This window comes from Nicotiana sylvestris, chromosome 4, assembly GCF_000393655.2.
Source record: "Nicotiana sylvestris chromosome 4, ASM39365v2, whole genome shotgun sequence".
Classification (NCBI taxonomy): domain Eukaryota; kingdom Viridiplantae; phylum Streptophyta; class Magnoliopsida; order Solanales; family Solanaceae; genus Nicotiana; species Nicotiana sylvestris.
The window spans coordinates 89194809-89212294 of NC_091060.1; the positions used below are offsets into that span (position 1 = coordinate 89194809).

Consider the following 17486-nt stretch of genomic DNA (forward strand, 5'->3'; position numbering starts at 1 on the left):
TGGGCCAAACGGGCCGGGCTTCATGGGCCTGGGCTCTGGCGGTCCCGGGCTTCGTGGGCTCACTGGGTGGAACCGGCCCGTGACGGGCCTAAGCCCATGTGGTCCTGGGCTAAACGGGCCGGGCTCGTGGGCTTCGCGGGCGTAGCATTTTTTTTTTAAGGCAATTTCTTGTAGTATCATGGCTATATTAAAAATATATATGTAGATCTAATTATTAAAGTGTTTGACGAAAAAGAAAAATAACAAAACAATATTAAAACACTAAATTGTCATGTATAATATATTGTCTTGTAGTATATATATTGTATCTTATGTATATATATATTATAACTTATTACTTATATATTTTCTTGTAGTATATATTGTATGTTATGTATATATATTCTCTTATATATTTTCTTGTAGTATATATTGTATGTTATGTATATATATATTCTCTTATATATTTTCTTGTAGTATATATATTGTATCTTATGTATATATATTATAACTTATTACTTATATATTTTCTTGTAGTATATATTGTATGTTATGTATATATATTCTCTTATATATTTTCTTGTAGTATATATTGTATGTTATGTATATATATATTATAACTTATTACTTATATATTTTCTTGTAGTATATATTGTATGTTATGTATATATATTCTCTTATATATTTTCTTGTAGTATGTATATTGTATCTTATGTATATATTGTAGCTTATAAATAATTCCAAGTAAAGACAAAGAAATATTGCGAAAAGATATTCAAGGGTAGAAGCAATAAATTTTATTACCAAAAATGGCATATCTTTCTTAGTCATCCTTCCCCCAATGGAATGAGCACAACAAGGTACTAATACCACCATTAGAAGGAAAAAAAACTAAGGAAGATGTGCCAAAATACAAGTTACATATTAGTCTATGTATTATCTCTAACAAATCTCATAAATCCTTCAAGGTTCGGAGGAGGTTGCGTTGGTGGTGGTGGAAAAGAAGCTTGTTCATCACCACTTCCGGGCGAAGCCGAATCCTCCGCAAGTTCCGCTATCATTTCTTCATAAGCTTCATCTATCGCCGGTTGTGCTTCTGCAATTCCAAAGTTTCTTCTTTCCGAGCGGATCCAATCTCTAAACAATACTGATTTTTCCAAGCTATCCCTCATAGACGCTCTATGATCACCTATTTGCAGTCTTGCTTGACTAAAAGTGCTCTCTGATGCAACAGTTAAAGCTTGAATTGATAAAATATCCCGAGTCATCCTTGTAAGAACCGAAAAATATTTTTCCCTTGCCTTCCACCATTCCAAAAGATCAAAAGAGCCGTCTGGATTCTCCTTTTCAAGTCCCTGAGACAAATAAACTTGAAGCTCATTTAGATGTGAAGTTTCATCATAATTATCACCTTGAGAACCCCTGAACTCCGTCCAAGATTTAAGAGCTTTTAAGCCCGCAGCTCTTTTAGACGATTGTGAGCTAGACGAAGTAGGGGTTGGAATAGTTGGCCTAGCATGCTCTAAGGCAAGTTGATAAGCATTATAAACTGTTTGAGCATTAATTTTAATTGAGGCTTTTGCATCTGCAAGTGTAGCAACTTCCTCATTTGAAAGATCTAAAGCCTTATAAATATTTGAATACCAAAAATGAGGACCTCCCAATTTCATTGTAGGATTTAACATTGCAGCAAGACCATAAATAGGAGGGATAGGAAAAAAATATTTTTTAAACTTTTGTTTCATTTCATTTATAGCAAGTTCATAAATGTCCCCACCCTCACCAAATTCAACAAACAAATCAGATAGTGCTGCAATATAAACTAAACAGTTTGAAATAGTAGGATAATATTGCCCAGAAAATGCATTTGTAGCAATTTGAAAATGTTCTAAAAAATCTAAAAGAATTTTAACATTCGTCCAATCTTGAGTAGTAAGCATTTCATCATCATCCTCACCACCTACCCGAGAATTAAACGTTGCATTAATTGGGTTTCTATATTCATATGCAACTACTAAACTTTCGTACATACAATTCCATCTAGTCGGGCAAGGTTTAGGAACCTTTCTTTCTCTAAGGCCATATTCATCACATTTTTTAAAATACTCTCTAAGTCTACTTCTACGGTTTGAATAAAAAAGCCAATTAAGAGCCATTCTAACCTTTTCAATTTCTATGTTTAAAATTCGCATACCATCACCGACAATTAAATGATAAATATGACAAATACATCTAACATGGAAAATATTAGTAAATGCAGGATTTAGTGTTGTTGTAAGCATGCCTATAGCACTAGTGTTACTAGAAGCATTATCCATAGAAATTGCCATTATTTTATCGCTAAAGCAAAAATATCTACAAATATCTGCAACAGTGTTAGCTATAAACTTACCTGTGTGACGCGAATTAATTATTCTATATGCAATTATGCGTTTTTGCATTATCCATTCCTCATCTATCCAATGACTTGTAACAGTTAGATAATCACAATCATTACCACTTCTACCAATATCAGTAGTAATAGAAATCCGATTAGGTATATGAGTAAATAAATACCGCAAATATTGTTCATATTCATGTTTGAATTTATAAATATCACTCTTAACTGTTGCGCGAGGCCAACCTTTATAAGTAGGATTAAAAACTCTTCTAATATAATGAACCCAATTAGGATTAGAAGCAAAAGTATAAGGTAAGCACATAACAGTAATCATCTTTGCTAATTCTTCACGATCTCTATTTGGATCGTAATATAAAATACCTCCGGTGACAGTGTTAATTCCTGGTTGAACTAGATTTGAACCTGTACTAGGGTTAACCGCAGAATCTACACTTGTCCCCTCTAGCTGCGCTTTCATTTGTAAAAATCTAGCCTTATCTCTAGGGTGTGTTTTTATGTGCCTAGTCAAACTACCCGTGCCGCTACGGTCTCCAGTATATTTATGCGACATTAATTTCCCACAAGTTTTACACTTAGCCTTATTTTGTTCTCTTACTTGAGTAAAAAAATTCCAAACTAATGATGTTTCTAGGCGTTTAGCAGGTTCTCTATTAAAAGTAGGAGTTTCTACAGGTGGGTCGACCGGTGCATCAGTTGGGTTATTAAGAGGACTAGTAGGTGTATCATCTAAATCCGGTGCTTGGGTTTCATCATCATCCTCATTTTCCTCATTATTTTCTAAGATAGTTTCATTAGGATAAAGAGCATTCATAATTTCATCATCTAATGTTTCACCTGGTGCAACATTATGGCAAAATTCACTATCGGTAAATTGAAAACAAGGGTGATCACTATCAAGAATTACGGAAGGAGGAGGACGTCTAGGTTGGCGACTACTTTCAACTTGCTTATCTTTTCTAGGCCGGGGAGCCGGGGGAAGGGTAGTTGGTTGGCTACTACTTTCACCGGTTTTATCTTTTCCTTTACCAAACATTTTTTTCAAAGAAAATGCCATATTAATTATAATTATGCAAACTAAACCACACAAAAATATATTCTTAAAACGTAAGAGTTGAAACGAGTTTACCGGATTGCCGAACAACTTCTTGAAAATTGAAAATCGTTGAACACTTGAAAACTTCAATTCAACAACTTCACAATTTTTCACGAAATTTCAACAATAAATTAAGTAATTGTAGTAGAGAGATTGAGAGAGATTGAGAGATATTGATGAATTGGTGAATAAAAATGAAAGAATGAGGGAGTATTTATAGCTGAGAAATGGGGAAAAGTGTAATTATATAAAGTTTGGGGGCCAAATGGCCATTTTCTAAACTACCAAACGGTCAAAAAAGCATCAAACGGCTACTTTTTAAATATGGCCGTTGGGCTATTTTTTTTTAAAAAAAAAAATTAAAATATAGCCGTTAGGCCCGCTAGGCCCGGACCAGGCCCGCCTGCCGGTCCCGGGCTAAACGGTCCCGGGCTCGTGGGCTTACCAAAGGAGACCAGCCCGCCTCGGGCTTTAAGAGCCCGCTAGGACCGGCCCACCAGGCCCGTGAGGCCCGTTAAGACCGCGGGCCCGGTCCGGTCCGGTTCAAGACCGGCCCACAGTACAGCATTATCCACAACACAAACTTATATGGGAAACCAAGTTCAATCAACAGTCTTTTCAAGAAGTACTAGTCTAGTGTGTCATAAGCCTTCTTAAGATCCACCTTGAGCATACACCTTGCTGAAATACCTTTCCTTGTGTAACCCTTGAACAGTTCATGAGTGAATAGAATATTGTCAGTGATACTTCTGCCCTCAATGAAAGCAAACTGAGATCCTCCAACCAAGTCACTGATAACAGTCTTAGTTCTGTCAGACAAAACTTTACTGATGATTTTATATAGGGTGGCACAACATGTTATAGGCCGGTAGTCCTTCACCTGTGTTGGAGAAGGCACTTTTGCAATAAGAGTTATTGTTGTACAGTTTATGGCCCTGTTCATCTTTCCAGTTCTGAAAAAATCTAGTACATCTTCAAGTACATCATCTTTCACCTCATCCTAGTGTTGTGTAAAGAACTTAATTGGAAAACCATCCACCCCTCTGAACTTAATGGCATCCATGACTTCCTCAGCTGTGACATCTCTGATTAAGTCAAGTTGTTGGATTCTGGATAGAAAAATACCATGCTTTATTACCTCAGCATTTGGACAAAGTAGTATATTGGTTGCCTCTCCCAATAAGCTTGGTGAAGAATGATATGAACTAATTTTCCACCTACATAGAATCAGTGATCTTAATTCCATCATCAATATATATAAAGTTGATAGAGTTAGTACTTGTGCGCAGCTTTCATTGAGCATGGAAGTATTTAGTGTTTGAATTCCCACATTGTATCCAATTAGCTCTAGACTTTTGCCTTGGAACCTGCTCCTCCTTATTGCTCCACTTCTCAACTTCTATTAATTCTTCCTTTTCCTAATCAATAAGAGATTGAAAGAATAGTTATAGTGATATACTAGATTGTATTATCTCTAACTTTTGTTTGGATTGAGTCAGTTTTTGTTGGTATGAAGTCATACAGGTGTTCAGATCCCTCAAGGCTTCCTTTAATCTTTTAAGTTTCACCCAAGTTCTTGACATGACCATCCCTCTGATTTCATGTCTCCATACCTTCTTCACAATCACTTTAAACTCTGGATGATGTAGAACAGTATTATATAATTTGAAAGGTCCGGGATGTAAGTGCCTATGTTGGTCATCAAAGTCACACTTGATAAATATTGGAGAATGATCTGACACTCCCAGATTGAGCAAATCAGCTTCAACGTGACTAAATTTCAATAGCCACTTATAATTGCCCAAGGACCAATCAATCTTACTGTATACTCTGAGTTATCATCTCTTTTGTTGCACCAAGTAAAGTGCCATCCATTTTTCTTCAAAGGAGTTAACTGTAGTTTATCAAGTAGATCCCTGAATCCTTGAGTTTCTTCTTGAGTAATTGGGGCACCAATTTTATCCTCTGAATTCAGTACATTTCTGAATTCACCACACACAAGCCACTCAGTTGTCACTTGAGAGCCAATATGAGTAAGTTTATCCCATAGTTGTTGTCTATGAACCAGCTCATTGCTAGCATAAATCACAGTGAGCAGTAAACTGAGTTGAACAATAGCGTTATGCACCATACAATGGATGAATTGATCACCAACCTCCAAGATCTGGACTTGTATATATGCTTTCCACAGTAGCCAAATCCGACCATTATAAGTATGATCATAATTATAACAAGCCTTCCAATCCTTTTGCTACTTTCTGTGTGATCATTTTAGATTGATTCTCTTTCACTCTTGTTTCAATTATCCTCATAACTTCTATTTTATACTTCTTCAGAAAGAGAGGCATCTCTTTTTATTTAAAGGGCCTATTAAGCCCATTAATGTTCCATGTCAGATAATCATGGGGGTTGGAACTGGTTGTGCCACTCTCCCCTAATTCTGGTGAACTCTGACTCTGAGTCAGTATTTCAAATCTATTGGTGGCTCTCCACTTGTTTGCAGAGGGACTATCTTGGTTAGCATTTGAAAAATGAACAGTTAGCTCATTATCAGCAAACCTTTTTCCATGATTTTGCTGGCCTGGACTCTTTGGGGTTACTACTAGAAAGGAAAGTCTTCCTCTGCTAGGGGAAGAGGAGAAACTTGTGCTTTTTCAGCAACATCCTATTCTTGAGGAGCATCTTGATTAATTACAATTTTAGTATGCTTTTGGCCACCCATTTAGAAACAACCTTTCTCCTCCTCCTGGCTCTCCTCTTCTTCTTAGGGTATTCTACAAAATCTTCTTTTTCCTCCTGTGCTTTTTTCTTCTGCCAGCATTCATTGGGAGTATGGCCAAATTTAGCACAATCAACACAATACTTAAGCCTCCAGTCATAGTCTATATCATGATGAATAACACCAGATGGGGTATGAAATTCCATATAGCTAGGGAGGGGTGGGCTATATCTGTTTCTACTAACACTCTAGCATAGAAAATGCGATCCATCTCAGTTGTAAATAAATCAGTGTACAGAGGTTTGCCAATTACACTGGCCAATTTACTCAGTTCCTGAGTAGACCAGTAGCCAACAGGAATTTCACCCATAGAGGAATAACAATCAAGCAATCAGGATAAAAAACAAAGTCAACAGTCTAATTCTTCAATATAAATGGTTTGTTATGATACGTATAAGGACTAGACAGCATAACACGATTCCTGTCAGATATCAAATCAAATCTAAATATGTAATAGTCATCATCATGGTATAGGATTTTGGGTTTAGTGATGAAATTCCAAAAATATTCATTCTCCACATAATTCTCCATAAATTTTACATATGGAGTATCACCTAATACATACCCAATCAGAGATGACCTCCACTTGTTCTCTAATGTCCTTCTCATCAATTTTGAACAACGAAAGTGTCACCACGCATAGAAAAAGGAATATAAGTGAGTGATTTACCCATTTGTGAGCTACGATTCTCCTGGTAAGGTTTCTCCTCATTTGGGGAATCGTTCTTCAAACCTGATTGTTCCGCCATCGAAGGAGATGTTGTAGTAGCATGATTAGGTTTCGTAGAGTTTGCAACTTCAGAAACCTGGAGTCGAAGAGGAATATCAATCCCCATTATTGTCACACCTCGTTTTCCAGATGGGTCCGGTTGACTTTTCGGTTCTTCAAGGATGGGTTGAAATTTCAGAGGCAGGAAGCTACCGAACATTAATGGACGCATATGTTGTTGAATCCTCTCGCTAGTGTGACTAGTGTAGACATCACCGCTAGCGAAGGTACGGTGGATAGTGTAGAAGTCATTTTCTCACAGTTCTCGATAAACATGCACCCAGAGGAAAAAACATGACTCCTTCCTCGTAAACTTAGGAAATTTCTCGACCATACAAATTATTCAGGGATATTTTTAGTTACCATTGCACCCATTTTTATTTTTATTTTGTTGTGATAATAAGTTTAGAATTGGTTTAAAATTTTATTTATTTTTTAATCATATACACACCGTAGAATTCAGTGGGTCTATTTATTGTGTATTATATGCAGGTGTTCATCTTGTATATACATGTATATTCGAATATATTTTGTTATTGTCTGGTTAGTATAAAGTTCGATCGAGTAACTTAAGAGTGCACAATGTATAGACATTTGATTAAAGCAAAGTTGAATTCGACAATGTAAAGTCTCCAAAGAATTTCAACTTCTATCACTAATGCTTACAAAGTCTCCATACCTTTGGTGCAATGAATTTATTTAAAGTTGGGGTGTTGTAAGTACTTTTAGAATTTCGACAAGCTACTAATTTAGATTCTTCAATTTACTATGCTTTGTTTACTAACCATTGTATTATTTTAATATTTCTTTCTCTTAATTTTTTCAATTAAGAAAGCATGTAAATGCCAACTATTTCGAAATAATGAATCAAGAAGAAGAATAAGTGACTTAATTGAAAAAATTTGGGAAATTTTTGGTCACTCGACAGATGAGAGGTAATTTTTAAAAGTTTGCTGATGGTAGGGATAAATTTGATCGGATAGTATAACGATAGAGGTAGGTTTGGCCGAATAGTATAACGGAGATTAAATGTAGACAATATTCAAAAGTAGAGGGGTAAAATTGGATATTTTCCCTTAACTTTAAAATATTTTATAGCTATAGGACAAAGTTTTGTTTACTAATTATTCTTTGTAATAGTTTTGTAAAGTTATAGGATAGATACTTTGGTAGGACGTTGGCACGACCCAAAATCCCACCAATATTCGTGATGCCACCTAACATGTTGGCTAGGTGAACCAATCATACAACAACCAAATAAACAACAATATTTGAAGCAATAATTCAAGTCTAATAGAGATTTATAACATAAATAAGTCTAGAATCAACACCAATACGCAGAAAACAGTAATACAATCCCCAGAAACTAGTATCAACAAGTACATGAGCTCCAAGAGTGTCGGAATACAATAGTGTGAAATCCATACAATAATGTCTGAAATAAACAACAATCTCAAAATAGGAAAAAAATGTAACTTGTCTCAGGATGGACAAGTTGCACTACCTCGAGTCTCCTAGCACCACAATGATCTACTCCTCAGCTCTGCTAGTGCCAATACATGGATCTGCATAAAAATATGCAAAAGTATTGTATGAGTACAACTAACCCAACGTATTCAGTAAGTATCTAAACTAACCTCGGCTAAGTAGTGGCGAGATTGATCAACAAATAGTTACTATCATAACTTGAACAGTCCATGAATAAATACAACACAAGAATCTAACAAAAATACAGTATAAGATGATCTAGTTCAATTAACAAAAATAATATTATGCTTTTAGATAAGAAATGATTATAACTCACATTAATTCATCGAATCAGTATATAAAGATGATATGCATCATAGAGAATTATTATAAATGTCAAGTATAAGAGTCTATAATGTATATGCATAAATAAGACTTACTCCAAACAATTGACACTCCCCAAGTGTCCAACAATGCGCACACAGGGCCCAAGGTACAATGGATGATCACCTGACTCCGGATAAACGAATCCAAATTCATGCACTGCACGATGAACTCATATGCTGATAACATAACACTCGCATGGACAACTCATGTGCCACAATACTCATCTCCAATGGATTACTCATTTGCCTCAATCTCAGTCCATAAAGAGTTTCTACATGCGGAATATGTGCATACACGTCATAATCAACATGACTGATGTATATGGATATAAGAAATATATATCCAAAGATATGTGCATGTGAACAGTGGGAATACGGCTAGAACAAGTAGAATACAATGTCATAGATATCTATTTACGGTTAACAAGATACGAAAACCCTAAAATATGGGTTCTAGCATGATGGAGATAGCCACACAAGAATAACAAGTCATAGATGGCACACGACGTAAATCAAAGCACAAAGTAGCCTAAAAACTATCCCCAGCATGAATAGTCCATGAAACTTGCATATGCCCTCACCACCATACATATACACTGCCCCCAATACGCATCAATTAGTCAAATAAAGTCAATCTTCTAAGATAGATATTCTTAAGCCAAGTCTAGACAAGATATTTATCTTATACAAACCCAATCAATCTTCCAAAACTGCCTTTTCTTTAGATATTACATGCAACTGGCTTAAATCTAATCAAACAACACTCAAATAAGTTAAATAAGCCCATAGATATCAATTTCAAATAATAAATGTTCGATCTTTAATTAATTATCAAAAAGTCAACAAAAGTCAACCTAGGCCCACATGGTCAAAACCCGAGTATAAGAGTAGATTCCGTTTACCCATAACCCCATAGGTACAAATATGTCTTTAGTTTTCAAATCCAAGTCCAACCCAATGCTCAAAATCTTAATTTACACTCTCTTAAGTTGTAGACAAAATCACAAAGTTCACTTTAAAATTTCATATTTTAGGTGTAAAATCCATGGGCAATATAGATATATGATCTAATCCAAGTGTAGATACTTACTTCCAAGATAGTAATGAAATATCTCTTCAAAATCTCCTCCTCTTATTCTCCGAAACTCAAAAATGTAAAAAATAGGCAAAATCTCGAAATTTAAACTTAAAATACCCCTGCTACAATTACCCTTTGCGAATGCGGCCTTAGCTTCGTGTTTGTGAAGCACAAGATGCCACCGCGAGAAATTTCTTTTTTGCGATGGCAGACAGACCTTTGCGATCGTGAAACTTCACTTGGCTCCTCTATGCAGACGCGATCAAGCGCCCCACGAATGCAATACCCAACTGCCTCCACCCTTTGCGAATGCGACACCCCCTTCGCAAACATGAATTGTAACAGCCCCTAGTCGAAATCCTGTATCGCGAACGCGATAAATACCAGACACCAGAACATCTAGCACCACCAAACATGCTCAGGGTGGTCCAACCATGTCCAAACATCTCAACAAGTTCATAAATACTACTTGTACCTATCCAAGATCTCAAAATACATACGGAATTATCACATCTAAGAATCAAAGGTCAAACTATATGTTGAACTCTCTTAAGTTCATAAACTTCTAAACTTCTAACCAAGCATCATATTCATGCCTACACACCTTAGATCTCAACCAAACTTTTCACACAAGTTCAGTTTAACAATATAAAACTATCTTCAGTCCCGAAACATCAATCGAAATTCGATAACCTCAAAGTCAACTATCGGTCAAACTTATGAACTCTCAAATTCTTCAAATTGCCAATTTTTGGGCAAATAGTGCCAAAATCTTCTAGGAACATCCAAAACTAAATTCGAACATACGTTTAACTACAAAATCATCATGCAAACCTATTGGAACCATCAAAATCTAATTCCGAGGTCGTTTACCTAAAAGTCAAACCTTGGTCATATCTAAAAAATTAAGGCTTCCAAAATAAAATTAAGTGTTCCAATTTACTCTCGAACCTCCTCAAAACTAAACTAACCATTTCCCCAACTCATAAAATAACAAATACATATACAGAAAGCGTCAAATAAGGGGTTGTGATTCTAGTAGTCAAACGACCCGTGGGGTTGTTATATTCTCCATCTCTTAAACATATATTTGTCCTCGAACAACATTAAAAACATACATGAACTGTTGAAAAGATATGGATATTTGCTCTGCATATCTGACTTGGTATCCCAAGTAGCCTCCTGGATCGATTGGCCTCTCTAAAGCACCTCATCGACATGATCTCATTTGACTTCAACTTCCGAACCTGCCTATTCAAAATGGCCACAAGCTCTTCTTCATAAGTCAAATTCTCATCTAATTGCACTGTATTGAAGTCCAAAACATGTGACTTGTTTGCATGATACTTCCGGAGAAGAGAAATATGAAATATCAAATGAACTCCTTAAAGACTAGCAGGCAAAGCAAGCCTATGAGAAATATCTCTAGCTTTCTATCACACCTTAAATAAACCAAACCTCGGACTCAACTTGTCTTTCCTCTCAAATCTCATCACTCTCTTCACAGATGAAATCTTCAGAAATACCTTCTCACCCTCCAATGATGCCACATCGTGAACCTTCTTGTCCGCATTAATCTTCTGTCTAGACTGAGTTGTACGAAGTCACTCCTAAATCAACTTCACCTTATTCAATGTATCACAAACCAAATCTACACCCAACATTTTAGCTTCACCAAGCTCAAACCAACTAATAGGAGATCGACAATGCCTACCGAACAAGGTCTCATATGGAACCATTTGAATGCTAGACTGTTGTTGTATGTAAACTCCGCCAATGGTAGAAACGATCTCAAGCCTCCGAAATCAATAACACAAGCTCTCAACATATCCTCTAGAATCTTAATAGTCTGCTCAGATTGGCCATATGTCTGTGGATGAAATATTGTGCTAAGCTCCACATGTGTACCCAACTCATGTTAAACTTCTCTCCAAAAGTGCTAAGTAAACTGAGTACCCCTGTTTGGAATTATAGAAATAGGCACACCATGCAAGCTAATAATCTCTCTGATGTACATCTGTCCAAATTCTTTAAAGTGTAAGAAGTCACCATCAAGTTTTGAATATCCAAACATCTGCAACCATTTTTCTTTACTGGTTTAGGCAACCTTAGCTTACTTTAGTGATTAAACATTAGATTTTTGTCTTGTAATCTTTCAATATGAGTTTAATTGTCATTTCTTCTCTATTTTATTCATTACCCATTATGAGTAGCTAGATTTTTAGCTAGGGTTGTGACCCAACCCTAGCGTGTAAACCTTATGGATAATTAATTTTATGCTTGTTTATGAATAAGTGTTTGTTATTTAGCAAGGTTTATGCTTTATTTGTGTTTAATTAATGGTTGCAAATATTGATTTATGCCTTTTTAGCTTAGTCTCTTCTTGAGAAAGAAAGACCTAGTCTAGGCCAACCTAGCTAACAAGGAATTGGGTCAATTGAGAAATTGATCAACCCAATTAAAGGGTTCAACCTAGAGATAGTAACAACCCGACTTGTGCTCTTATCAAGCATTTCAGTAGATACTCATTTGGTTTTGAGAAAGTCAAATTGGGCAAAATCATTCTCTAACCGAGAGGTATTGAGTGGGCAATGCAGTGTTGTGAGCCATAATACGCACCATTCAACAAAACATCATAAAAGTCTTTATCCCATTAGACAAACACCTAGGTCATGGTCATATCCCTAGTCCTTTTTCAACATTTGAAAATCAACCAAAAACATCATTTCTTAGTTTCAACTATTTAGTTGCAATATTAGCTTAATTTAGCTATAAAACTAATCAAGTTTGTGGAAGTGCAATTCAGGATAATTCAAGCTCATACACCGTAATATATACTCCTAAATCCCAATCTCATAGCTCCTTGTAAAATTTGACCCCGACTCAAAGTTGGGTATTACTATTGCATCGACCGTTTCACTTCCTCAAATAGAGGGTGTGACTTGGACGACATCATTGCTCAAGGCATCTGCTACCACATTCGCCTTACCTGGATGATATAAGATAGTAATATCATAGTCTTTAAGCAATTCAACCCAACTCCCCTACTTAAATTCAAATTCTTTTGCTTGAACAAGTACTAAAGACTCTAATGATCAGTGTACATGTCACATGATACACTGTACAAGTAATGCTTCTAAGTCTCAAGCACATGCACAATAGCTGTTGTAGACATGCGATTTTTGACCCTCCCAAAGACTTTACATATTTTAGCATGTAAATACTTAGTTTATGTCTAATATAGTTATTTCAACTAATTTTAACTATTTTACATTATTTTTATCACAAAATTGAAAAATACAAAAAATAGTTCCGTATTTATCTATTTAATTCACGTATTAGATATTTTAGAAGGATATATTACTTGGACCTATTTTTATTTTATTTTAATATAATCTTTGAAAATTCCAAAAATAGTTTCAACTTTAATTTGTAGTTTTATTTTAAATATAATAGTTTATTAAAATCAATTGAGAGTTATTTTATACCTTGTTATAAATATTTTAAAAAAAAAGCAAATTAAATTTTCAGCATTTTCCTAGCCCGATTTGATAGATTTAGAGTCCAATTCAACCCTAGCCCATGTTTTATTTGACCCTAGTACATAAAATACCAGACCCTTTTTCATTTTCTTCTTCTTCCGGAGAAAAGAGACTACAACAAAAACCCTAATAGACATTTTTTTGGAATCAGCCGTTACCCTCACAAAAAGACACGCCGCTGACCCTTTTCTGCTTCTTCTTCAGAACCGGACCAACACACAAGAAAAAAAAACCCGATAGAAACTCCTTCACCATAGAAACGACCGGCGACATCAATGAACAGATCCATCAGCGAAGACCCCTCCCCTCCAGTCTAAAAACTAGCCTTCCACACCACCTTTCAGCCGCACACGCCACCAAGCTCGCCGAAGAACCAACGGCAACACCACCCCCACCAAAATCGTACCGCTCATCACGTCCCATATGCAGCCAGCTTCTTTCTCGTCATCTCAACTTCCAACATAGCAGCAAAACCCCAAGCTCAATCAGTAATTAACGCAAGCCTTATTCATTTGAGATAGAATGATTCTTGGTCAGCTTTGGGATAGTGTCAATATCTGACCCTTCAAAGTCTTGGAACTGGAAGACATTGGATATCTATGTTTGATATTTGAAGCTTATGGATGACCATACTAACTAGCCACTTCCACCTGGAGTTTGAATTTTGAGTTGGGATTACTCTGTTCTTCACTCAAATTCCTGTCAAAGTCCGAGGTATTTTCGAGCGAGGCTTTCTGGTTGAAATTCGATCTGTGGTCCTGTCGCAATTCGAGGTTTATTTTCTCTTTTTTTTCCTCTACTCTTTTCACTCGCTTAATGTCATGCTTTTTGTTTTTTTTATAGTCTTGTTAATTAGTGTTTGCTCTGTTTTCTTTATATTTTGGTCCTCTGTTCATGGAAGTATCTTAGTAGTATTTGGTGAACCCAGTTTGATTTTGTTGATTATTGGTTGTGTATTGCTTGGTTTAATCTGCTTGGATAAATTTTCATAACTAAATTGAGTTATGGTTTCCATGGTACGTTATCTTCATTAAAAGATGTTTAAAGCTTCACAATCCATATCTTGATGGCAAAAGAATTAAGTCAACTAAAACTAAGTAGCTTGACTTGTTGCTCAGATTGTTGAAAAGTCTTGGGTCATGGGAGTAATAATTGATCTGCTTTCACGTTATAGGAATTGGCCATGATTTAATTAAATAAAAATGAAAGGTCATTAGAAAGTCACATGGAATGAATGTTTTATTTAGCTTTATTTATTTCTGTTTTTCATATTTACCCACTAGTAGTATGCTTAGGCCGACCACGCTTGGGTAGGTAAGCGTTAGGATTTTTGTTAGTTTCGAGGCGAAAGGTCGTTCCCTTAGTTAAATTTATCCGGGGAATATCCCGAATGATTTGTATATATTTTATTTCGGGGAATGCCTCGAAGTGAATGTAATTGGAGGTCGAAAGTGAACTCGTAGTACTTTTATTCTTGTTTTATATTTATTTTATTAGGTGGGGACGACTTCGAACCTCTTTTGATTGTTTATTTTCTTTTTGTGTGTTTTTACCTCAATTTGAATATCTTAAAAGCCAAGTTGATCGAGTGCGCAACCGTACTAGTTACGAGACTTGGGGAGTGCCTAACACCTTCTCCCCGAGTCAAATAAACCCTCTTACCCGAATCTCTGGTGCGGACTCAGTTATGGAGTCCAAAGTGTTAAAGAAAAAATCATTTTTAAAAAACAGTGACCTGACACACCGAAATCAAAGTCAGGTGGCGACTCTGAGTTATTTCCTTTTGAACAAAATTTTGTCACTTTTTAATTAAAAACCCTTTGAAGCTTTACAAATCTTTTTATTTACTTAAGAGGGTTAGTGAGGTTGTAAAAAAGGGGTGTGACATCTCTGGCGATTCTGTTGGGGATTTGCAAGTTTGAGCTGATACTTGATCTCGTTGGCTTTTAGGATATTCGGTTGAGGTGTTTGTTTTCTTTATTTGCTTTGTTTGTTTTATTTCCTTGTTTTGTTGGTTATTTGTTTATCGCTTTTCTTAATGTGTTACTGCTTTATAAACTGTCATCATTTGCATAACCATGGTCTTCTTTCTGCAACAAGTCTCGGAGTACGCGTCGCGTGCACGAACTCTTTGTTGAGTCACCCTTAATTTAGGAGGGGGGGGGGGGGTCGGACGTATGGAGTGGGTAGAAAGCTTGAGCAGCCACCATCGACCATACGCTCCCCCGAATTGCCTTGTTAGTGAAACCGAAACTTAGGTCAGCCTTTAGGTCATATTTATTTGCATCATGCATTTAGACCTAGCAGGGTTTGGTCCCAGGTACCGTGTCCCTTTGTAGGAAGCCTATCCAAATTTTGTCAAAATAGGCCTGTGGCCCAAAAAGACATTCAATCATCCCTATGTGATACATGTTGCATCTTTGAGGGTAAAAAGGTCATTTGGTGGACCGATGCTTGGGAAAGAAGGGTGAAAGACGAAGCAAGTAGGGCCCAATTATATTTTTCTTTCACTACTTTTCCAAAAAAAGAGACAAAAAAAAATAAAAAAGAAAATCCAAAAGATTTTACACTTTTTATTTTCCAAAAATTCAAAAAAAAGGAGAAAAAGAAAATCCAAAAAGATTTTACATTTTTCATCATATTTCAAAAAGACAAAAAAATAGTTTTTCCAAACTAGTTGCATTTCATTTTTAAAGCTTTCTTCCATGTTCGATCTTCCCGAACTACGGATACCTGATTCTCGTCTTTCGGGACGTGATACGTAGGCAACCCACATAGGGTCCTGTCTTCTTAGTAAGTCTTAGGTTCTTGGCTTTGCGGGGTCTTAGCCATATCTTGCATGTTTAACCACTTTTGGCCACATTGGCCATTCTTGCAAAATGGGTCATTTTCGCAAAAGTGGTTCAATAACCCATATCTTAGGATCTTGAGTCCACAACTAGGTGTCATATTACTTTAAGGTCCGTCCTTTTTGAGCCTGCATCTTTGGCCACTTCTGGCCATATCGGTTGTTTTTGTAAAATGGGTCATTTTTGCAAATTGATTTTGGGCCATGATTATTTGGAGTTGAATCCATATATGCCTTAGTGAGGTATTTTCATGTCTTTGAGGTCACCTTTGTTGAGTTTACATTTCTAGTCATCTTGGCCACATAGGTCATTTTGCAAAAAATAGCCTTAATCATGCCTTGCATGTGTCCAATAGAAGGTGTCGTGGCATCACATATGTCTTAAGTCACTAACTCTATTTGATCTTATTTTGCCCATTCAGGTATGGATCAATTTGCTTGAGTTTGAGCATGACAAATAACTTAGGACCATTCTAGTCAAGACTATTGCATGCACGAGCTGCTTGAGGAAACTTTTTATTTTTTTTAGTCTATCTTATGTTGTCTTTTAATTTTTAGTCTTGTACAGTAGTATCGAGTCTGTCAGTCTAGTTAAGATTGTCGAGTCTTTTGTTATAGTACTTCTTGTTTTATATTTGAAAATCCAAAAAAATAAATTATAAATGAGAAATCCAAAAAGATTTTTGTTTCTTAGTTTCTGTTGTCCATTACTCTTCTAGAACTACGCTTGACCTGATTCATGAGGGACATGATACGTAGGCAACCTACATAAGGTTCGATCGAATCATCATTTAAAAAGAAGAAGAAGAAAACAAAAAGAAGTAAAAGAGAATGAAGTTGTGGGACGTGAGAAATGAGAGGAAAGAAAAGAGGGAGAAATAAAGGAAAAACCAAATGGTGTTAGAAAGGAAAATGAAGAAGGAAATGGGGCAAAAAGAGTGAAATTGGGATGATGTCATATGACATTCGAACCTTCGAAGCTATTCTAGAACTGTTAATTGTTGTTAGGGGCATTGCTAGGGGCATTACATGCAATGTGATATTTCTATCTGATAAATGTCCTAACGCTAATATGTTGGCTTTGTTTTGCTCCCGTTACTTTCATTGTTATTATAACAGAGGGTGGTTAGTTTGTGACACTTTG

At 36.1% G+C, this 17486-nt stretch overlaps 1 long non-coding RNA gene across 1 annotated transcript; it reads left to right on the forward strand.

The window, feature by feature from the left end:
* The first annotated feature begins 13503 nt into the window (after nucleotides 1–13503).
* LOC138889152 (uncharacterized) lies at nucleotides 13504–17035 on the forward strand. The gene is made up of 2 exons (XR_011406863.1): nucleotides 13504–14267; nucleotides 16765–17035. It is a non-coding gene; the product is annotated as an uncharacterized lncRNA (long non-coding RNA).
* The last annotated feature ends 451 nt before the right edge of the window (nucleotides 17036–17486 follow it).